The sequence below is a fragment of the Macrobrachium rosenbergii genome, chromosome 47, assembly GCF_040412425.1.
Source record: "Macrobrachium rosenbergii isolate ZJJX-2024 chromosome 47, ASM4041242v1, whole genome shotgun sequence".
NCBI classification, from domain to species: domain Eukaryota; kingdom Metazoa; phylum Arthropoda; class Malacostraca; order Decapoda; family Palaemonidae; genus Macrobrachium; species Macrobrachium rosenbergii.
Window position 1 is genome coordinate 32338124 of NC_089787.1, and position 26103 is coordinate 32364226.

General features: G+C 36.8%; 1 protein-coding gene and 1 long non-coding RNA gene across 2 annotated transcripts in view; one reads left to right on the forward strand and one right to left on the reverse strand.

Moving 5' to 3' along the window:
• Positions 1-414, forward strand: part of LOC136830745 (uncharacterized) — a 194332-nt gene extending 193918 nt beyond the window's left edge. The window contains exon 4 of the long non-coding RNA XR_010850732.1: positions 2-414. This is a non-coding gene — a long non-coding RNA (uncharacterized lncRNA). The remainder of the gene's footprint in view (position 1) is intronic.
• The window catches only part of LOC136830744 (uncharacterized), a 237823-nt gene that overhangs the window by 164700 nt on the left and 47020 nt on the right, over positions 1-26103 (reverse strand). The window lies entirely within an intron of this gene.

Consider the following 26103-nt stretch of genomic DNA (forward strand, 5'->3'; position numbering starts at 1 on the left):
GGTCTGGTCAAGATGAAAGCATAGCACTGCCCACCCCTTCGGCGACCTATTAGGGCCACACGTCAGGCCAAGGTCAGCTGAAAGCGCCTGTAAGGACTCATTTGTGAGAGGAGCTAGCTCACGGTCAGGGAGCTTAAGGACCCAAGGCGTCTGGCGGCGCTGATGACCCATCCAAAAAAAGACCAGAGTCACGGTTACTTAACCTCGCTGATGTAGACGGATGGATGTGTGCGCGTGAAATTCGAGAACTGGTCTCAAGCACTGGGACCCTAAGGATCAATTCAGGGAGAAAGATGAACGTTCTAAAATAAACCCTGAACGTTCTAGAATAAACCCTGCGTACCTTTGTAAACTTTCATTAATCATTCGAACTACTTTCTTAAATTATTTGTTTATTTACGTTTTGGAAAATAAGTCCAGAAAATCTAAACAAGTTACGGAAATTTAACTCTCCAAAAATCTTGTCGGCTTCCAGTTGCATTGTGTATAGAACTTAGGCCAAATGCCAAACACTGGACCTATGAGGTCATTCAGGGCAGAAGCTGAAACTGACAGTAAAAGGTTTGAAAGGCGTAACAGGAGGAAAACCTCGCAGTTGCACTATGAATCAATTGTTAGGAGAGGGTGGAAAGTAACATGGAAGAGAGAGAATATGAAAGGAGGTACAGTAAAAGGAGCGAAAGGGGTTGCAGCTAGGGGCCGAAGGCACACTGCAAAGAACCTTAAGCAATGCCTACAGTGCACCGCATGAGGTGCACTGGCGGCACTCTGTCAAAAAGTGATGTGTAGAAATGTCTGCGTCGTTTCTAAAATTTCATAAATGGATTTCTTGTAAATATGGAACAACTTTAGTTCGAGCAGTGCACCAAATCACGCTCAACCCACAGCAACTCATTGTAGTAAACACACTCAGGAGCACTGCTACTTTCTAAAATATATTATTGATGAGTTAAATGAGTGTGCTCAAACTTTAAACTGGTTGAAAGAAATTTGCTTTTTCTGTCTGTGTGGAAGAAAGGCAACCAATATTTAATGGGTTCAGCTTATGCAGTTGTATTTCCATCCATGATGGAACAGATGTTTTTACAACTTCATCTTTCTGACACCGAAGTACTTCACCATAGAGCTAATTTAATGTAGAAGGTTGTTTGTGGACCTTACACCAACATTCCTGGTTTAAAATATTATTTTCCTTGAATGACGGATTCGCTATTTCTAAAACTCGCATAGCCATTGAGGCAGCGTTTGTTTTTATCCATAGTATGCCTTATTCTTTATATTTTCACGGAAAAATATAACTTCATAATCTGAAGTTTTTACCATACTCTTGCATGAATATTTCTACCAGCATTTTTTTCACGACAGTGTCCCGGAGAAGGTAATTGAACAATATTGGTAGCGTCCGTTTTCATTAACTAACAAGAAAAAAAGCCTTAAATATATTGCTATCATTGCCTACAACCCAGTTTCCGAATTTTACGAGAGAGAGAGAGAGAGAGAGAGAGAGAGAGAGAGAGAGAGAGAGAGAGGGGGTGAATCTTAGTGCTTCGGAGTTGGAATCGAGGTCACCTCTGCCTCCCCAACTGATGGTGGAATTTCATCATGAAATGATTCCCCCTTTTTATACCTAATTCGCATTCTTCTTATCGAAAGATTCACACACATCAATATTATCTTACTGATAATCATTACTGGCATTTTCCACTATCATGCTTTTCAGGACTGGTAACAATGTTTATCGATTTATTTATTTTTTCTTGTGCAACAGATAAGTTATGGGTAATAAACGCCACATTTAAGTATTACGAAGTCTTAGGAAAGAAAAACAGGGAAATATATTGTAGCTAATATACTATAAATACGAAGCAATTGCAAAATCACTTAAATTTTGGAAGGAACGTGTACGCTAATGTAGCAGTAATACTCATATAAAAATAATTGTTCTTAATCATTTTTATTCTCAGTCAGGTTACTGATCGGAGGTCTAGGATAACATTCCCCTCAAAATTAAGAAACTAACTAATAAATTCTCTTAATTGTATAATTTATTAGTAGCCATCCATCAGTGTACGAATAATATATGAGGAAAATAAAAATAATTCAAACTAAGGAAGAAAAACTACAAAATCCTATAGTGGCATTTGAGGAAACCTTTCACAACTACAGGCTTAATATAAAATGTCACACCGTTAAGATTTTAAATCTAAGGTTCAGACTTACCCTACTAAATCCGCATCGAGTGAAATAAGACTCTTCGTCCGTGCAGAATTTCCCGCATAAAAATATATCCATCAATCAGTAAGACTAAAAAAAATTACTATCTATTTGGCCCCCTGGAAAGACTAACCCGGAAAAATTCCGAAATTAACGATCAGTGTATTGGGAAGACACCTATCAATAGATCTCGAGTGCCTCTCTCTCTCTCTCTCTCTCTCTCTCTCTCTCTCTCTCTCTCTCTCTCCTCCTCCTCCTCCTCCTCCTCCTCCTCCTCCTCCTCCTCAAGCACGTTCCAAGAATCCAGTCTGAAGAGAGACCATTTCACTTGGGCAATATGAGACGTTCAGATTTACGATCCCCAATTGCTCGCGCAAGAGAGAGAGAGAGAGAGAGAGAGAGAGAGAGAGAGAGAGAGAGAGGAGACAGAGGTGGTGGGGAGGGATAGAGTGAGTGAGAGTAATGGGTATAAACATTTACGAGCCCAACTCGAGCGGAGCTTGCTTGGAAGAAGAAGAAGAAGAATTGAATGTACGAACTTGAAGAAAATTTCATAAAGAGCGTGAAGTTTTGTGGTCTTTAGCCATAATAATAATAAAAAAGTAAAAAATCCGCCTTAGTTTCCTCGGCGCAATCGAGTTTTCTGTATAGCCGCTACAGCGTATAGTCAAGGCCACCGAAAATAGATCTACCTTTGGGTGGTCTCGGTATAATGCTGTATGAGCCGGGGCCCGTGAAACTTCAACCACGGCCCGGTGGTGGCCTGTCCTATATCGCTGCCAGAAGCACGATTATGCCTAACTTCAACCTTATATAAAACAAAAACTACTGAGGCTAGAGGGCTGCAATTTGGTATGTTGGATGATTGGAAGGTGGATGATAAACATAACAATTTGCAGCTCTCTAGCTTCACTAGATTTTAAGATCTGAGGGCGGACAGAATAAATTGCGGACGGGCAGACACAGCCAGTACAATAGTTTTCTTTTACAGAAAACTAAAAACGGATCTTCTTTATACGAATGTATGAACTTAACATAATGATTATATGGATTTGTGCATTGACTAAAAGAGGTACAATGGATTTAACAGCGCAACGTCGTATCGTTTGGAAAAATATCTTAGTTCAGTGTCAAAGGAAATGTCTTTAATTTTTTTTTAAAAATCCCAGCCATTTACTGTAACGACCATACCATTCTTGTGAACGCTCCTCTGAGTCCTGCCCCTCAACACATACTCACTTTCATATATATATATATATATATATATATATATATATATATATATATATATATATATATATATATATATATATATATATATATATATATATATATATATATATAAATATATACATATATGTGTAGATATATATGTATATATTTTTAGTTTGTTTGCTTTTTTGTTTCACCTTCCGCCTTCTTCCCCCATTTGGAGGTGCTGGTAATGGTCTTCAGGGATAATGTTTTGGCCCCATGGCCATTTTCCTTGACCCCAACAGACACTGGTACCCAAATGCACCAGGTGGCCTGGGGACACTATGCCCAAAGCAAACTGGTTCACAAAGACAACTTCACGACGAATGTGCAGCTGTGCTTTACAGTTTGCAACTACCAAAATTTCAGCTTAAGGATTTTCTGACCAGACAGTCTGTGGAATCATGGATTTTCTGACCAGACAGTCTGTGGAGTCATGGATTTTCTGACCAGACAGTCTGTGGAGTCATGGACTTTCTGACCAGACAGTCTGTGGAGTCTTGGATTTTCTGACCAGACAGTCTGTGGAGTCATGGATTTTCTGACCAGACAGTCTGTGGAGTCATGGACTTTCTGACCAGACAGTCTGTGGAGTCATGGATTTTCTGACCAGACAGTCTGTGGAGTCATGGACTTTCTGACCAGACAGTCTGTGGCGTCATGGATTTTCTGACCAGACAGTCTGTGGAGTCATGAATTTTCTGACCAGACAGTCTGTGGAGTCATGGATTTTCTGGCCAGACAGTCTGTGGAGTCATGGATTTTCTGACCAGACAGTCTGTGGTCATGGATTTTCTGACCAGACAGTCTGTGGAGTCATGGATTTTCTGACCAGACAGTCTGTGGAGTCATGGATTTTCTGACCAGACAGTCTGTGGAGTCACGAAATCGGGGAGGGGGGAATGTTCCTGCAGACTTTCATAACTTTGTATAGAAAAGGTGTACATATGTGGAGACATTCCTTAAAAATGTGTGCCCAGTCTTGCTGTTTAGGTTTTATGTCTGTATTTCTTGTATTCAGAACTTTATTCTTTTTAAATAGGAATTATGACAGGTGCCGCGTTTGTTCGTAATGACATCTATTCATAAGGAACTAGCCCACAGGGGCCACTGACTTGAAATTCAAGCTTCCGAAGAATATGGTGTTCATTAGGAATAAGAGGAAGTAAAGGGAAATACAGAAAGAAGAGATCCCACTTGATAAAAGTGAAAAAATAAGTTAATAAACAGATAAATAGATAAAAATGTATTAATATGCACGAATAGTATTACGGTAGTAATGCATTGCATTTTCGCTATTCAGTACAAGAACACATCATCAAGTGCAAGGCTATCCACAGTAATTAAAATTCCAAGCCTTCACACACACACACACACACAAACACACACACACACACAAACACACACGCGCGCGCGCAGCACATTACAATGCAATGCATTTTTCCTGGGTTCATACTAATACATTACTCCGTTTACAAACAGTTACGTCACTCGCTTTCTGCTATGACACTAACGAAACAACAAGAGAGAAATGATAGAATTACAAAAATTCTACTCTAGTTTTGTATGTTGCAGTAGAAATCTAGAGGTAAAAGAAAAAGAAAACCTTCACTCATTGTCAACGTATTCAGCAACAGCGTCGCAAATCACAATAGTCACTATTTTATGGTGACCTGAAATTCATTGTTGCATCATACCTTCCCTCCACTTGCAAGCCTTCCTCTGCTGAAGCCTGCATTCAAACGTAAGTGTTTAGACAAGAGATACTGAGACGAGAAATCCAGGGGGAGAGAATATTTACAACCTCCGCCAACTCAATTCGTAATAATAGATATGAGAAACAACATTGTTAGCTCGATGTTTCCACAGACTTTTTAATAATCTAAAATGCCATGACTTTTCTTTGGTTATTTTTATACCACGTGAGCTCTTGCAACTGTGTCATCATTTTTACCTGATAACAAGATATCAGGAGAGAGAGAGAGAGAGAGAGAGAGAGAGAGAGAGAGAGAGAGAGAGAGAGAGAGAGAGAGAATAAGATATCGGTTAACAGGGAGCTGTGAAAAGTGGCCTTTCACTGACAATAGGCGGACAGTGAACTGTCTAAAGGTACTTATTTATCGACAAATTTTACTACACAAGTGCCAAAACTCACATGTCATTGAGATGCCATTGAGAAGTGAGAAAAATGATGGGAGATAAATCATGTGACACATTTAAGGGTTTGTAACCATGTCTGAAAAATTAAGAGTACTGATTTACATTGGACGAACAGAGAGAGAGAGAGAATAATACACGAAAATGATCTATCCAGACCTCTGGTGAGGTGTGTTTTCACGGAAACGATATGCCAGAGAGAGAGAGAGAGAGAGAAATTAATACACGAAAGTGGTCTTTCCAGACTTCAGGTAAGCTGTGCTTTCACCAAAACACACAGAGAGAGAGAGAGAGAGAGAGAGAGAGAGAGGAATCTGTTGGTCATTTTAGAGAAATGCTAATAAAGACCTCTCAACCAGAGATTGAAATCGGAAGACCTTACGTCCTTAGGGTCAGTATCGTGGAAGGCTGAGGAAAACAGTCTGTGGTTGCGAACAGCCGTAAAAAAAAAAAAAAAAAAAAAATCTCATCAAAGGCAGCAGGTAACACAGCGAGTGGAACAACAATATCGACAATAGCATCTATAAACAGCATTCGCCAAGGTTAAATACGTTTAATGAGGAACGGAATGAAATGGCTCTGGAATGGAGTCCTTATTCTAATAAATTACGTACATGGAACCAGTCACGGGAGAGCATTATTAATTTAAGCTTTCTGTAAACGAAAACTGTTGTGCCGGTTTAGTCTGTCCGTCTGCACTTTGTTCTGCTCGCAATTTTTTCTGTCCGCCCTCAGATCTTAAACTATTGAGGCTAGAGGGCTGCAAATTGGTATGTTGATCATCCGCCCTCCAATCATCAATCATACCAAATTGCAGCCCTCTAGCCAGAGTAGTTTTTATTTTATTTAAGGTTAAAGTCAGCCATAATCGTGCTTCTGGCAATGATATAGAAACGGCCACCACCAGGCCGTGGTTAAAGTTTCATGGGCTGCGGCTCATACACCCTTATACCAAGATCACCAAAAGATAGATCTATTTTCGGTGGCTTTGATTATACGCTATATAATCAAGAAACTTCGGCTTCTGAAGCTCCCAACTTTGATAATAAAATATATGCACCTTTCAATTAAAAATAGACATGGTTTGCTAGGTCCTTGGGTCGTTCCCGGCCCACCGTCTACCAATCCAATATGGTTAAGTGTTATCAGCGAGTGCTGTTTCAAGAAAAGGGCGTGGAGCTTGCAACCGCATCCCATGACTTGCTGAGAAACCAGATGGCAATGTACTTCTGGTGCCACCCTCTATAAAGAGGAAAAGCCCCAATGTGATTATATATATGTATATATACATATATATATATATATATATATATATATATATATATATATATATATATATACGTATATAGTATACAGTATATATACATATATATATATATATATATATATATATATATATATATATATATATATATATATATATATATGTATATATATATATATGAGTATTTTTGGGGAACTCATCAGTAAATTTTATTGAGACACAGTCAATCAGCAAAGAATTAATATATAACAACTAATAAAATATAATAAAATATATAATATAATAACTAATAAAAGCAGCGTCTCCAGCAGGGCAGGAAAGAACTTTGATCTCAGCTGTCAGAAAAAGGATGAAAACTGAATAAACAAAGAAGGTGGAAAGATTCAAGTGGAACAAACTATTTAAAGTTTGTGAAGTTGAAAGGCCGTGGAAAATACGAAAGACAAAAAATAAAACAAAATTTGCAAGATTGGAGAAATAAGTTTCCAAAATGATATAAGCTTTATCCGACGAGCAAATAGTTAAGCATAAGTCGATGTGTATATATATATATATATATATATATATATATATATATATATATATATATATATATATATATATATATATATATATATATATATGTGTGTGTGTGTGTATTATGTGTGTGTATGTATGTGCGTGTTCAAAAGTATACACGAACGAAAGCACCTACGGTATACGTGACCGAATGAATGCATGGCCACCAAATAAAATCTGATAAGACAATCTGGTAAGGACGCAGGCACATGCACAGGCAAAGAATGCCTGAGACCACCTTCACTTAGAATCTGCCGGCAGAGAACATGCAATATCTGCTTGCATGAGGATATTCACACGACGTGATTCTGTCAGAATTGCAGTCATTAGCCTTCGGAGCGATGGACAACATATGTCTCTAGGCTGGAACAGACTAAAGATTTTCTTCAGCATTTCCTGCTTGCGTGCGTGCGTTTTTGCGCGTGTGTGTGTGTGTGTGTCTGTGTTTTTGCGTGCGTATTTGTGTGCTTTTTTCAATAATTCAATACCCATTTTTAAGAAACAAAGCAGTATGAAAAGTCTAACTTTTTTTTTTCAGTTAAAAATTATAGATATTTTGTTTGCTTCGTGCGTGCTTGCTTTTTTGTAATCATTCAATTCCATTTTGCAAGAAACGAACGAGTTTGAAAAGAAGTCATAATATTTTGGGGTTGAAAAACTATTCTGATATTGTGTTCGTTTCCTGTGTGTGTGTGTGTGTGTGTGTGTTTTGTGTAATAATTTTCAAATTTCCGTTTGGCAAGTAACGAAGGAGATACAAAAGAAGTCTACCTTTTTTTTTAACTGAAAACTTTTGATATTTTGTTTCTGTAACTAGGTTTTCTTTTTTTTTGAGTGGCCAAAAGTCAAAGGTACTTCACAATATTTTGCGTTTTTCATTTATTTTTTGTTATGGTATATAACTTTTTTTTTAAGGGCTTAGGCATTCGTAAAGAATTTTCCATTTTTCGTTTTGCGATATGGAATTTTTCAATTTATGAGAAAAGGAGGAATATATTTTTATTACTCAATTTCTTGAGCGGGAAGGAAATACTTTGGGGAGTAATTTGTACTCGTTCATTACATTCTTTAATTCCTGCAAAGTGAATAAACTGGCAATCGATAGCAGATTATATATATATATATATATATATATATATATATATATATATATATATATATATATATATATATATATATATATATATATATATATATATATATATATATATATATATATATATATATATATATATATATCATGTCTATATAAAAATCTTACCCTTGATCTATAAATGCAATGCACATTCATAAATGGAGAGTACACTTGGGAACAAGACTTCTTTACATAAATAGATTATGCATTATTTATATGTAGGGGAATATGCAATACATAAACAAAGCGAACTTGAGTCTATGATATGCAAATGAAGGCTTCATACTTTTATCACTGTATCGTTCCCTCCTCTCTGAAAGTGAAGGGTACCACATGCAAATTAATAACGTGTCAACAACGCAGGCACGTTATCTCTCTCTCTCTCTCTCTCTCTCTCTCTCTCTCTCTCTCTCTCTCTCTCTCTCTCTCGTGACGAAATCTACAAACATATTTTTACTTTCGTAAAACCTTAGTTCCAGGTAAATTCACGACAGTTCTCTTTGTATTTTACTCTCTCTCTCTCTCTCTCTCTCTCTCTCTCTCTCTCTCTCATGACGAAATCTACAAACATATTTTTACCTCCGCAAAACCTTAGTTTCAGTTGAATTCAAGACATCCCTCTCTGTATTTTATAGTTCTCTCTCTCTCTCTCTCTCTCTCTCTCTCTCTCTCTCTCTCTCTCTCTCTCTCTCTCTCTCTCTCTCTCTCTGACAAAATCTACAACCATACTGTATTTCTACCTTTGTAAAACCTTTATTTCAAGTAAATTTACGACACTTTTCTCTGTTTTTAATAATTCTCTCTCTCACTCACTCTCTCTCCAAAATCTAGACATATTTTTACCTCCGCAAAACCTTAGTTTCAAGTAAATTCACGAGATTTCTCTGTATCATTTTATAATTTTCTCTTGTTACCGATTTAATTCTCGGCATGTAATGGGTCTTTTCCCCCCTTCGCTTTTATTTTAGCATTACCCCCCTCGTGTATGTTTCCAGTTGCAGTTCCTCTCCTGACTGTCAGAGCCACGCAAACGAAAAATGAAGACAAATCTTTGCTTGGCTTGTGACTTATGGCACAATTAACTATGTCAAAATCTTAATGAAGTCGTTCATTTAACCCGGACGAATTCAGACACCCCCTTTTCTCTCTCTCTCTCTCTCTCTCTCTCTCTCTCTCTCTCTCTCTCTCTCTCTCTCTCTCTCTCTCTCTCGTTGTGTTATCTGAGACCAGTACACCCGAAAAGAACCCTTGGCTGAACGACGGTGTCTAATTTAAGGTTGTATCAACGTCACTATCGAATGCTCACCTGTTCATCGCCATAAAGGCAAGCGACCAAGGGGAAAGAGAGTAACAGTAACAATATTACTAACAATATAATAATCTTAGAGAATAATGATAATAAATAATGACAAACTTACAGAATAATAATAATAATAAAATTAATAATAATAATAATAATAATAATAATAATAATAAAAATAATAATAATAGCAAGCGACCAAAGAGAAAGAGAATCGATGATACACTTAGAGAGTAACAGTAATAATATTATTAACATATAATAATAATCTTAGAGAATAATGATAATAAATAATGACAAACTTACAGAATAATAATAATAATAATAATAATAATAATAATAATAATAATAATAATAATGATAACAATGAACTTAGAGAGTAATAATAATAATAATAATAATAATAATAATAATAATAATAATAATAATAATAATAATAATGGCAATAAGTATTGGTTACAGTTCAAATCATAATAATGATAATCATCAGGATAATGTCAACGCAAAACAAATAAAGCAGCTGCTGTTACAGATACCCAAATTAAAGTTCAATATATAAATCTGAGTAGTCCTTATAAATTAGTGCTCCATTACAAACTAAGTGTGTGTGTGTGTGTGTGTGTGTGTGTGTGAGAGAGAACCTTTTTAGCCCATTGATCCCAGAATTTGTTTTCAATTTAATAAATGATAAATCATGACTAAAAGATTAAATACATGACAATATAATTAAGTAATTCTGAAGGATAGCTTCAGTTAATATCGGCAGCCTTTTAATTAAATTATCAACCACAGTCAACTGCTTGCCAGCAAGCAATAGCAAACTTGTGACCTTTCGACGACAACTAAAGGTGACTGAACGCTGCGTTTGTTTTGACAATTCCGTAATAAACTCCAAACATTTTCCTTAAAAAATTTCATAAACTTTAACATATACAGCTGAGTCTTCTCTTATGCCAAGTGGATTCATGACGTAATTACAAATTATAAACATCTGGGTTTTTAGTTTAAAGCTTATTGAATTTTTCTGACTTGAACTGATGAAGTAAGGCGACTTCACCCTGATAAAGTAAGGTAACGTAACCTTGATATATTTCGCTTTTTTCGAGAAACAGAAATAAGAAACGACTATAAAATACAAAGATATTTCGACTGAGAAAAAGTCTGATAAAGTAGGGTAACTTAACCCTGAGATATTTTAAAAAAATTATTTTTTTACGAAACAGAAACTGAAAAATTATTTTGCTTTTCACGAACCAAAATGAATGATAAATAGGGTAACTCAAGAAAACGTCTTTTGATAAACAACGAATGATAAAGTAAGGTGACTAACTGAACCACTTTTTCATCACATATTTCGGCTGGTCAAGTAAGGAAACTTGATTTTTCACGAAACAGAAACGATAACAGCTAAAAAACCCTTTTTTTTTTTCAAGAAATCAAATAAGAAAAATGAGACAAACCTGATATATTTCGCTTTTTTTGAGAAACAGGAAAAAGGCAAGGTCTGATAAAATAAGCTAACTTAACCCTGAATACATTTAGCTTGTTTCACGAAACAGAAATAAGACGAATACTGATAAAGTGAGGCGAGTTAACCCTGACATATTTCGCTTTTTTTCACGAAACAGGAATGAGACAACTGAAAAGGTATTTTTTTCACGAAACAGAAATGAGACAACTGAAAAAGTATCTCGCTTTCTTCACGAAACAGAAATGAGACAACTGAAAAAGTACTTCGCTTTTTTCACGAACCAGAAATGATACAACCGAAAAAGTATTTCGCTTTTTTCACGAAAAAAAACATAAGACGAATACTGATAAAGAAGGTAACTTAACCCCGAGATATTTCGCTTTTTTCCACGAAGCAGAAATGAGACAACGACTTCGATTCACTTCATCCCTGAAGGTCAAATCATGACACGGCGCCTTTAAACAGAGCCTGTTTAACACCCTCCTCCTCCTCCACCGCCTCCTCCCCCTCCTCCTCTCGAACTAAGACATTCAAAATGGAGTTTGATCTATTGACCCGATGATATTGACCTTTGGCAACGGAAGTCGGCATCAACAAGGGGAATCGGGAATGGAGGGATAATCAGGGAACCACAAGAACGTTAAGATGTAATGAGGGTCCGCGAATTGTCTTCGAGGAACAATTCTGCATACTGCAGAACTGTTAATAATGAACGTTTAATGTAATATATATGTATATATATATATGATATATAAATATATGTACATATATATATATATATATATATATATATATATATATATATATATATATATATACATATATACACATATATATAAGTGTGTGTGTGTGTGTAAAATTCTAAATACTCATACTTAAGACGAAGAATAAATAATGCACAATTCCGGAGGAAAACTCTGTAAAATCACCGTACCCTCTAAATACTTACTAAACATGCTTATTAGTACTTGGCCTGAATTCATGAGATTACACACACAAAAAAAGTCGTTGCATTATGTGACACGTAACCCATCTGATACCAACTCGCAAAAGGTGACAGGTAAACATTTGCCATTCCCTATCGAAATCGACGCCGCTTCGGGAATATCGGCAAACGAATATTACAGCGTTAATGACTAAACAATCTCTGCGAATCGCGCAGAAGGCTGCCGAGCAATTAGCGAAATTACGGATAATGCAAATTCAATGGCAGTCGACGATATTTGCAGCTTGAAACTTTTTTTTTTTTTATTTTTTGTTTTTGGCCGGGGTAGGAATACTGGTCTCAGGTGCGTTGGGAGAATACTTATCCCCAGGGTGTGGGGGAGGGATACTTATCACCAGGGTGTGGATGAGGAACACTTATCTCCAAGGTGGGAGGAGGAATACTTATCCCCAGGGTGTTGGGGGGAGGAATACTATCCCTAGGGTGGGGGAAGGAATACTTATCCCCAGGGTGTGGGGGAGGAATACTTATCACCAGGGTGTGGGGGAAGAATACTTATCCCCTGGGTGTGGGGGAGGAATACTTATCCCCAGGGTGTGGGAAGGAATACTTATCCCCAGGGTGTGGGGAGGAATACTTATCCCCAGGGTGTGGGGGAGGAATACTTATCCCCAGGGTGTGGGGAGGAATACTATCCCCAGGGTGTGGGCGAGGAATATTTATCCCCAAGGTGTGGGCGAGGAATGCTTATCCCCAGGGTGGGGAAAGGAATACTTATCCCCGGGCTGCGGGGGGGGGAGCATACTTATCCCCTGAGTTGGGGAAGAGGTAAATGATGTGGAACTGGGTATTTATTAAAAGCCGAGTATCGAAAAAAAAAAAAAAAAAAACCTTGACTGTGAAACGACCTTAATGGATATAACTCGTTAACCGTCATTAATTGATATCTGCAAAAACAAAAGGTGTGATTCCCCCACCCCCACCCCACACCCCACTCCATGTTATTGCACAGGCGGTTATTTTCACAATTTTTCTTCCTTTCATCGAGACATCAGAGAAACGTACTTAATTTCTTAATTAACTTCTTAATAGAGCACATTAATTAACTCCAATATAAAGGACGACAAATTAAGTGGATGGCTGGGAGGAGGAGGAGGAGGAGGAGAGAGAGAGAGAGAGAGAGAGAGAGAGAGAGAGAGAGAGAGAGAGAGAGAGAGAGAGAGAGAGAATGTGTTTGGACTCTGCAAGTCTCCATCTCTGGAAATGACTCTTCCTGTTGACTCCCTGTTCGCAAACAGGACCCTCATTTACTAACCCTATTAGAGAGAGAGAGAGAGAGAGAGAGAGAGAGAGAGAGAGAGAGAGAGAGAGAGAGAGAGAGAGGAAGGATACCAGCCCAAGAGGGGACACAAATCCAGCCAGGGGACACGAATGTCAGTGAAGGATGTTATGTCAAAATAAGGGGTTACACTCTCTAGCAAGAAGGGAATACTCATTCAAAAAAGCGATACAAGTCCCTGTCAGGGATACAAGGCAAGTAGTGATGCCGTTTCAACCAAGCGATACTGATTAACAAAGGAATGAAAATTCCTACTGCAGCAAGGGATACCAATTAAACCAGCGATTCCTGATTTAAATAAATAAAAGCCATTTCCACGAAGGGATCCTATCTTTCAGCAAACGGTGTAGTTTCCACAGAGTTTAAGGCAGCAAAATGGACAAGGTTTCCTTCTGGAAATTTTGTGGCGTTCATTCAAATCAAACTTCAAAGAGATAGGGGAAAGGTGTTAACGGGAGAGTTCACAGAGACTCCTTCTGGCTAATTTATAAGAAGAAAAATATTTATAAAAATTTACCAATGTAGGTAAAGAATGCTTACATAACCGGGAGAATATTATAAACGTGTCTGCGGCATTGCCTATTCAAGCGAGTTTAATTTAGCAGAAAGTAGACTTATAAATGAAAAATGCCGTTCTTATCACCTCAAAATATGAAACAATTTCAGACAAAAAGTATCGTAGCACAACTAAGAGGTGACGACCCCTTTTCAGCATTTATTATTTTTATGGCGTGATAATAAAAACAGAAATTATTAAAAATGTAAAAATATCGCCGAAGTGTCTTCGGCACATTCGAGTTTTCTGTCCTGTGGTGGCCTCGGCCACGGCCCATGAAACCCGGCCCGGTCCGTTGGTGGCCTATGTCGTTGGTATCTATAGCGCTGCAAGAAGTACGATCATGGCTAACTTTAACCTTAAATGAAATAAAAACTACTGAGGCTAGAGGGCTGCAATTTGGTATGTTTGATGATTGGCGGGCGGTTGATCAGCATACCAATTTGCAGCCCTTTAGCACCAGTAGTTTTTAATATCTGAGGGCGGACAGAAAAAAGTGCAGACAGAAAAAAGTGCGGACGGACAGACAGCCGGCACAATAGTTTTCTTTTACAGAGAACTAAAAAACTAAGTACGAATCATTTCCTTAAGTTTTGCTTTTTTTTTTTATGAAGGGCAGGAGTTATAAACATGGTCAATATTTGATAGATGTTTAGCTGAACGTATTCAAAATTCGATTGCAACACGTGGAAACACATAAGGCTTAGCCTCAACACAAAATATTGCGTTGAGAGAGAGAGAGAGAGAGAGAGAGAGAGAGAGAGAGAGAGAGAGAGAGAGAGAGAGAGAGAGAGAGAATTATTAAAAAATCAAGTCATTTTGAACCTCTGTTTACAAATCAAATAGAATTATAGGAAAGATGTACCATACACAGGGATTTTTTTTCTGTTCTGTATTGCACTGATTATGAATACGTTCAAAATTAACCTTACCTTGTTGAGTTATCCAGCATTTAATTCAAGCAATGGCTTAATGCAACTAGCTTAATGCAACTAGAGGCTAAGAATAAGCTAAGCCTCGTTTAAAACATCTTTCTTATTCGTGGCGTACCATTAACATCAAACTCGAAAACTAAAAATTTTCTTTTCACCGAATGAGAAATGACAATTTGGTTGCAAGAGAAATAAATAGCAGGAGATCATTTGTCATTACATAATTTCGAAATCGTTTGGGGGCAAAGTGCGAAAATATACACTCTTCAATATTTTCTTTGCATCCAACATAAAAAAGAATGTTTGAATAATTAGTACGAAAACAAGTATATGAGTATATAAATGAGTAAAATAAAACTGTTGAAACAACGCCCTAAAGGTAAAGCCCTAAGGGAAACCGAGGTATGCAGTACCATCTATCTATTCTATCTATAATAATAAAATCCGAGTGGACCTTTCTAGTTTGTCCGCACCGGGTGGGGGCGGGATAGGTAGGGGATCGGGGGGTAGAGGAGACATGACACATCCACCCTCCTCCTGCAAACCTGTTTGTCCACCCCGGGTGGGACGTGGTAGGTAGAGGATCGGGAGGAAGGGGAGAGATGACGGGCAGCGCCGGGTTCCAGCACAGCATAGCGCGCGCCATCAACCCCGTGTTTATATATTTCATAACTCCTAGAACTTGACTAATTATAACAGTCTTTACTTGAATCGCATTGTTTTAAACGAAAACAAATCCTGACAAAAATAAGAACCTATTTTGCAGTTCTGTCTTTTATTTCCACATTTCTTAACATACTTACATACAAATCCAATTAACGTCCGTTTAATCAACCTAACGAAAAGAAGACTGAATTAACCTTTCGAATTCGTTCTAGAGATATGAAAGCTGTTTTCCGAAACCCCTAATTATCCTCCTGAACACAAAACCTTCAAAATCACCGTCCTTCAAAACTTCGTTCTTACAGCCCAACAACCATTATTGACCAGTTGCCAAAGGTAAATCTATCCGTTATATCTGATGTCAGTACAAAATACCAAAAGAAAAAGGGAACGAGTACAAATGAAAGAATTTATTTAGTTAACGGAATTGAAATGGAATTGCTGTACAGGGGGACATAATGGAAGCGAGGGAAAAAAGCGAAGTTAGTCAGGGGAATCGGGAAGAGAGAGAGAGAGAGGAGAGAGAGAGAGAGAGAGAGAGAGAGAGAGAGTCAATTTTACAATTCGTAGGGGAGAGGGTAATTTGGGTAACGGCTTTGGAGGACCTAAAGAAACTAACGATCTGTGGAGTCACTAAGACAATCACTCAAAGATAAAGAAATATTTATAAAAAATCAGATATATATATGTGTATATATGTGCATATATATATATATATATATATATATATATATATATATATATATATATATATACATACATATACACACACAATTCTACATGAATCAGTCGAGACTTGGTCTTTTCAGCATTGCAAGGACGCAACTGACATTACAGGGTACTTTCGTCGGCACGTGGCTGATAGGAAAATGTGATTTGCATTATAAGGAAATTATCTTACTAGAGAAAGCAGTCTATCACGAACGTTATATACGTCAGTATACTCCTAAAAGATAGCGCCTGGTTACGACGATACCGAAAGCAATACCGAATGGAAGGACCCGCGGTGTTAAAATTCTACTGATTAAATTAGTCTTGTATGACTAATACTACTACGAAATACGAATGCTTGGACATTCTTCATAGGATCTTCAGATCCCAATTAAAAGAAACTGTCCGGATGTCAAGATGTGACGTCCAACTTTCCGGGATGTGACTTCACAGATATCCACAGCTCCAATAGATAATTAGGGTACAATTTATAGCTTCTTATCGTGTTAATGTCGGGATGTGGAGTTCAACAGTGTATTGCAGCAGGATTATTTCCAAAACATAGCTTTTTTGTCACAAAAATTTATGTAATTATATTATATATATATATATATATATATATATATATATATATATATATATATATATATATATATATATATATATATATATATATATATATATATATATATATATATATATATATAAACGTGCATGTGTCTGTGGAAAGCCACATCAGTCCCTTACACATTTCAACCTTGAACTAGACCTATATCTTGATTGAATAATTATGCATAAAATTTTGTGATAATCGAAGTATATATATATATACATACATATACACAGTATATATATATTATATATATAATTATTTTCCGATTATCATGAAGTCTTTCTGGGATAAAGTTGCTAGCCTCAAGCCATTCTCTATTCTGGCTACAACCAACTGTAGTCGACTGATCACCAGAAAAAAATTTTATTTTTAGGTCAACAGATGCTTGACGGGTTTTTCATGAATAATCCTAAAGACTTTCCCACCATTTGGATCGATTCCGGTCTCCACGTGGCATATATCTGCTCTAAGTATGCCAATGTACAGTACTTACACGTTCACATATTCACAAATCATTCAGTATATACGCTGAAAGCTCCGTAGGAGGTTAGTCCCGTCAGTGCACCTCATGCGGTGCACTGTAGGCATTGCTTAAGTTTCTTTGCAGCGTGCCTTAGGTCCCTAGCTGCAACCCCATTTGTTCCTTTTACCGTACCTCTTTTCATATTCTTTCTTCCATCTTACTTTCCATCCTCTCCTAACAGTTGATTCAATTTCCGTTCCAGCGCTGAATGTCCTCATAGGTCCCAGTTCTTGGCCTATGGCCTAAATGCTATATTCAATTCAATTCAGCAGGCTTGTAAACAATTCCTACTTCTAATTTCGACAGCTATGTCTATATTTCAACTCCCTATTGATCTAGGCTCTCGTACGTGTTCCGACGGACTTACTCTACGTCAGGATATTATAGAGGGGCTTTGCCATCCTATAGGATTACGTCAGGATGAGGATGCCCGTTAACCGTCCTGCCGTTGCATGAAGTGCTTGGCTCAATAGAGTAAGCTTTAAGTCCGTGCCATGCTTACGTAAACATATTTAGTTATGGCTTATTTTTCATCGTGTTGATGTCTTCCGCCCTCTCTCTCTCTCTCTCTCTCTCTCTCTCTCTCTCTCTCTCTCTCTCTCTCTCTCTTTTACAACTGCCTCCTCCTGCCCTATCATACTCATCCCTCTGTTTCTCCCAATAATTTCTGTTTGTGTGTGTCTGCAAATCGCCAACTCTATCTGTTCCATTTCCTTCTTCTCCATCCCTCATCATTATCTCTACACTCCTCCTCCTCCTCCTCCTCCTCCTCCTCCTCCTCCTCCTCCTCCTCCTCCTCCTCCTCCTCTTCTTCTTCTTCCTCCTCCTCCACGAACGGAGATTACTTATTCCAATATCATCATCGTTTCTGGATAATTCTAAACTTTTTCCCTTTCTGTGTCAAGTTATTGCCAGGGCCGTTCCATTAGTCTTCCTCCCTGAGACGTCCAATCTTTAAAGAGGAATTGAGTTCGGGAGAACTTTTACACGAGAAATTGCCACATTCCACTTCTGCATTTTAAGTGGCTTTTCCTGTGGGGCTGGGGAAGGGGAAGGAAAAAGGGTGGGGGGAGGGCACACCCAAATCTGTATCTGTTCCTATAAGCCCCACACCCACTTTTTTGTAGGTGTGGAATGGAATGGAATATAGAGTTTAGGCCAAAGGCCAAGCGATGGGACCTCTGAGGTCATTCAGCGCTGAAAGGGTAAGTGGGAGTAAGAGGTTATAATGGTGTAACAGGAGGAAAACCTCGTAGTTGCACTATGATAGCAATATGGAAGAAAGATAATATGAACTGAGGTCCAGTAAAAGTTATGAAAGGGGTTGAAGCTACGTGCCGGAAGGACGCTGCAAAGAAAATTTAGTGCCTACAGTGCACCACGTGAGGTGCACTGACGGCACTAAACCGCCGCCCCGCCCCCGACCAAGAACGGGGTCCTTTTTGTAAATAAACTCGAGCCTATATCTTTTCCTTTTTTTTCAGTTGAGGTCTAAGAGAGGTGGGAGGTCAACTGAAGCCTATCTCTTTTCCTGCCTTTTTATCCAGTGGGATCAACTGGCACCTTTATATTTCCTGCCTTTTTTCCTTACAATAATTCAATCATTTTTTTCCTCTCTCTCTCTCTCTCTCTCTCTCTCTCAAAGAATTCTTCATACACAGTGTTTTTGTCTTCCATAATCTCGGTTGATATTTATTTACCGATTTTTCTTTAAAATTAACTTAGTTCTATGCGGTTTCTTGAACCTTAATAATAAAATAATGCAAGCATTATTTCCCTTGGTTTTATTAAACTTTTTTGGGGAGATTTTCCGGTGTCTTTAACACCTGACCCCAATTTCTCTGAAGCCACCGGTAAACTCTGTTCTGAATATATTTTCATAACTTTCATGATTAAATTCATTATTTTTTTAGATTCTCCTTACGTAGACAAATCTTGTTTCCGCTGGTACTAAGTGTTTAAACATCGATCTTTGTTCAGGAACGGTATGATATACAGAATTTAGGCCAAAGACCAATCGCTGGGACCTACAAGGCCATTCAGCGCTGAAAGGGAAATTGAGAGTAGACAGGTTTGAAAGGTGTAACAGGAGGAAAACCTCGCAGCTGCACAATAAAACAACTGATAGGCGAGGGTGGGTACAAAGAATTAAGAAGGGAATATGACCGGAGGTACGGTAAAAGGAATGAAAGGGGTTGCAACTACGGGCCAAAGGGACGCTGCAAAGCAGCTTTAAGTTAAGCCTACAGCGCATCGTGTGAGGTGCACTGACGGCACTTCCCCCCTACGGGGACTCTTGGTTCTGCATCAGTATTTTTTACAGTTCCTCGTTGGACGGGTCGGTATAGTTCTCGGCTAGCACTCTGCTGGGCCCGCGTTCGAGTCTCCGGCCGGCCAATGAAGAATTAGAGTTATTTATTTCTGGTGATAGAAATTCATTTCTCGCCATAATGTGGTTCGGATTCCACAATAAGCTGTAGGTCCCGTTGCTAGGTAACCAATTGGTTCTTAGCCACGTAAAATAAGTCTAATCCTTCGGGTCAGCCCTAGGAGAGCTGTTAATCAGCTCAGTGGTCTGGTTAAACTAAGGTATACTTTAAGTATTTTTCACAATTCGATCGTGTAGAACTATGTGATGCTTCGTGGCTTATAATCTGGGTTTTATCGTTTCTTGGTTTTTCTTTCTGAATGAGCGCTTCCATTTTCAAACTTAATTACTGAAAGCTGATGGGAAGTAAGTAACCGGAACTCTTAAAATATTGCGTGGAAAAATGATATGCCAGTTTTGATGAATTGACAAATTACTGGCAACATCCCAGAGAGATTGATGGGGACTTCTCAAACTTCCTCGGTTCGTCCATTAAACTTAGAAAGTGAATAACAAATTGCCAATGTCTTCCTTAGTGGCTTGTCAATGAGTTACGTAACAGCAAGGTGTAACGAAAATAGTTTATTTTAAGCGAAAAAATGAGAGTATTCCAGTAACAGACAAACTAAAAATACGGCCAGGTTATACGTTAGTATATTTAAATGATATACAAAATAAGAATACATCTGAGAATACAAATAAGAATACACGTACAGTTTTATGAATATAGTTTGAACGAGGAAATTTTAATCAATTAAGAAATGTATTAAAACATAAAAAATATATATATATATATATATACATATATATATATATATATATATATATATATATATATATATATATATATATATATGTGTGTGTGTGTGTGTGTGTGTGTGTGTGTAATTATATATGTGTAATTATATATGTTATATAATATATATAATATATAAATATATATATATATATATATATATAAATATATTACATATATATATGAATATATACATATATATAGATATATGTATATATATAATATATATATATATATATATATATACATACATATATATGTACACATACACACATTTTGTACATACATAAACTACTGTCAAGGACGAAACAGACTACGGCAATAACAAAAGCTTAGAAAAATAAGGAAAAAAAATATACCCACGATACTCGAACGCCGCGCGGGCACCATTGTTTACAAAAGGTTTCGATAGATTTAGCGTGATGGCTATGCCGTAAATTCAAACACTGGGAGCAAAAGTCGATGTAAATTTCCTTGTAACTTACGATGTCTTGATTCTTCTCTGACCTCGGGTCGAGAAATCTCACAATAAAATAAAAAAAAATGTATTAAACATAAAAAAATCTAGGACACAAAAACAAAACTGTTTTAGAGCTTTCTAGAAATTTCACAGTAAAAAGTATTCAATAAGAAAATTCTAGGATACAGAAGAAATAAATTCTAGAACTTTCTAGAAATCTCACAATAAAATTTTAAAATGTATTAAGAAAAACTATGATTCGAAATAAAAATATTCTAGCTCCAGTACAAGGGAATATATTTTTCGTTTAACAAAATATTCAGTACGTAGGAAAAATATTCTGCGTAATAAAAAAAATTATCTAAAAAAGTATCTCTCTACAGGACAAAAGAGAAAGTTACCATTAAAGTTAAATCTAACTTTAAAAATTTACCCTTAATATGGAACAATCAGCTTCAAAGTAAACAAGTAAAAAATGTGCAGAAGTTTCTTCGGCGCAATCGTGTTTTCTGTACATCGTATAATCAAGGCCACCAAAAACAGATCTATATTTCGGTGGTCTCGGTATAATGCTGTATGATCCGCGGCCCATGAAACTTTAACAACGGCCCGGTGGTGGCCTATCCTATATTGTTGCCAGAAACACGTTTATGGATAAATTTAACATTAAAGTAAAAACTACTGAGGCTAGAGGGCTGCAATTTGGTATGTTTAATGATTGGAGGGTGGGTGATCAACATATCAATTTGCAGCCCTCTAGCCTCAGTTGTTTTTAAGATCTGAGGACGGACAGAAAAAGTACGGACAGAAATAAGCGCGGGCAGAATAAAGTGCGGACGAACAGACAAAGCCGTCGCATTTAAAATGGAAAAAGAAGCTAATATAATCATTAAGCTTCAAGATTAATATATAAAAAACAAAGCTATAGAAAACATAATCCTCGCCCAGGATGAAAGTAGAGCTCGCCAGGGCAATTCTGCCCAAGAATGATTAACGAGAATTTGATGGAACCGACTAGTGTCCAATATTTACGAAAATTCTTATTCAAAATACTTTACAGGTCTCTCCTAAGCGATTCAGTGAGAGAGGAAGAGAGTTAGAAATAGAAATAAAAAAAAATGGGAGGCAATTGAAAACGCAGCACATAAATGCCACACAAATATAATATAGAAAATTTAAAAGACTTTTCTGAACGAAATTTGAATGTCTGCCTGTTTCCTGTTATCAATGAAATTAAAAGAATTGGGATTGAGCTGACTACAGAATTTAGGCCAAAGGCCAGGCACTGGGATCTATGAGGTCATTCAGCGCTGAAACGGAAACTGAAAGTACAAGATTTGAAAGGTGAAAACCTCGCGGTTGCACCATGAATCAACTGTTAGGAGAGGGTGGAAAGTAAGATGGAAGAAAGAGAATATGAAAGGAGGTACAGTAAAGGGAACGAACGGAGTTGCAAAGAACCTTAAGTAGTTGCAGAACTTTGTGACCTAGTCCCGGGTCACTAGTTCTTTAACATGTCACTCCTCATTATTTAGCAGTGGAATATCTGTGCCACAATTACCTGAGAAATACATGTACAAACGTCTGCTCCAATTTTACATTAAACCACTGATGTCCTTTTAGTCATATACAACATCTAAGAATTAAAAAAAAAAAAAAAAAAAAAAAATATATATATATATATATATATATATATATATATATATATATATATATATATATATATATATATATATATATATATATATATATATATATATATATATATATATATATATATATATAAAAGAGCTTATATCTTATTCAAAACAACTTTACAAAGAAAAATAAAACATTCATTAACTTTGAAATGAAATCAAAACCACTTTTCTCCTACAACTTTGAAAAATCATTCATTACTTTGTATCTGAGTCAATTCCACTTTTTCAGTCACAAAACTGTTATGAATAATCACAGAACTGTTATGTATAATCATAAAACTTTACGTATAATCACAGAACTGTTATGTATAATCACAAAACTTAAAAGCACGTCAACTCCAACAAAGCTTACTCGAAGCTGATAACTTCGGTAATACTGATGATAACAGATCAGTGTTGAACTTTGAAACTTGAAAAAAAAACAAAAAACGAATTGGAGAACGACCATATTTAAAAAACAGTACTAACCGAAACGCTATTAGACTGAGTTTTAAACAAGGTGGCCTATCCCAATCCGCATATCTCTTTAATCTTTTAATGTTTAGCTACCAGCAAGCAAATAATGAATTATTTTTATTATTATTATTATTTCAGTAGACGAAATCTATTCACATGGGACAACAAAGGGGCCACTGACTTGAAATTCATGCTTCCATAGAATGTTGGTTTCAACATCCCACCGCAGGCCCCACGCTGCAGCAGTAACTGAGCCAGTGATTTTTCATCGCCCTGGGCGAGACGCGAACCCGCGACATATGAGTGACAAGCCATGACACTAACCACAGTACCAGCGGACCAGCAATAAACAATAATAAAAGTGATACTCCTGGTTCCACACGCTATCAAAGGAAATAAAAAAAAACAAGTATAAAATGCGCCGAAGTTTCTTCGGCGTAATCGTTTTCTGTAAAGCGGCTACAGCGTATAGTCAAGGACACCCAAAATAGATCTATCTTGCGGTGGTCTCGTTATAAAGCTGTATGAGGCGCAACCCATTAAACTTTAAACACGGCCTGCTGGTGGCCTACCCTATATCGTTGCCAGAAGCACGATTATGGCTAACTTTAACCTTAAATAAAATGAAAACTACTGTGGCTAGAGGGCTGCAATTTGGTATCTTTGATGATTGGAGGGTGGATTTTCAACATACCAATTTACAGCCCTCTAGCCTCAGTAGGTTTTTAAGGTCTGAGGGCTGACAGAAAAAGTGCGGACAGAATAAGTGCGGACGGACAGACAAAGCCGGCACAATAGTTTTCTTTTACAGAAAACTAAAAAAGATTAATAACTGAAGCTGACCAATACCCCATTCCGGCCGTGTAAATTTACTAGATATCGAACCGCTGACCCCATTAATGAAAAGCGATAACTTCAGAGCCTTGCCGCGATCATTACCCATTTACAAACGATTCTGCAGAGGGAATTCGCAATATGAAAAATCATTTTCTTTTTTTTACATTTTTGTTTTAATTTCTCGGAGTGAAAATATCGTCGGAATCGGTGCTAGGAAATAAGCCAACTTTTAATCTCGCCGAAAGGTTAAAAAAAAAAAAATCCAAAAAATTATTTTAAAAAAATCTAAAAAAAGATGCCATTAAACGGAAACTTTTTAATTCGAGCAGTGAAAAGTCGATGGAAAATGCCGTTTTCGAGTAGTTATCAGATCATCTGTCGGAAGGGGAATTTTGGTCGTTCTTTAAGCGACAGGTTTCAAACGTTAAGTTAACAAAAAATACATTTAAATCAAGCTAATTCTGAGAGCAATTTATTTCATAGAAAATACTTATTTTTTCTGAGAGCAATTTATTTGATAGAAAATATTTATCTTTTTCTGAGAGCAATTTCGTAAAAAATACTTATTTCATTTTCCTTTTTTTGTTTGTCATAAATATAATATACACATTTTACGTTAACTGACGTAACAATGTCTGTTCCATCTTATTTCGACGAAATAACTACGAAATCTTTCACCATTTTTCATTTGCATCTTCAAGCTTTTAGTGGAAATAAGAGAAGCTGGACAGCTCACTGTAAGGACGTTGTCTTTCTATAAACCTGGTGGATGAATTTGACAATAAAATTCCCCATTGGTATGGGCCCACTTGCGCGCGCGCGTACACACACGTGTGTGTGTGTGTGTGTGTGTGTATATATATATATATATATATATATATATATATATATATATATATATAAGCTGGACAGCATACACTGAAACCTGTGTGTATGTATTTAATATTGGTACATATACATTTATATATATAATAATACCGTATATATATATGTGTATATTCATGTGTGTGTGTTTCATACATATACCATTTATAATTATACGATATTCATATGTGTGTGTTTCATACATACCATTTACGAGTGCGTGCAGGCAAAAGCAAGCATACTTCACATTCAGCCATACATAGGATGCTGAAGGACAACGACAAATATTGTTCAAGGATTTTGCCTATTTTATGTAGCGCATCAAACGCAGTCATATCAATAAACAATGGTTATTTTTATAGCGAAAAGTAACGGTTATTTTAATGCCAAGGACTGTGGTAATATTTATAGTAATTTACTGAGCAAAGCTAAACTAAAAAATTAAAAGCAAAATATAGGTTGATACAATTACCCTTGGTCAGAATATATATATATATATATATATATATATATATATATATATATATATATATATATATATATATATATATATATATATATATATATATATATATGTATATATATATATGTATATGTATATATATACACATACATTTCGCTTCCAATTTTCAGTTTTCTGAAAAGAAAACTATTGTGCCAGCTTTCTGTCCGTCCGCAGTTTAATCTGTCCGCCTTCAGATCTTGAAAACCACTGAGGCTAGAGGGCTGCAAATTGGTATGTTGATCATCCAGCCTCCAATCATCAAAAATACCAAATTGCAGCCCTCTAGCCTCAGTAGTTTTTACTTTATTTAAGGTGAAAGTTAGCCATAATCGTGCCTCTGGCAGCGATATAGGCCAGGCCACCACCGGGCAGTGGTTAAAGATTCATGGGCCGCGTCTCATACAGCATTATACCGAGACCACTGGAAGATGGATCTATTTTCAGTGGCCTTGATTATACGCTGTACAGAAAACTCGATTGC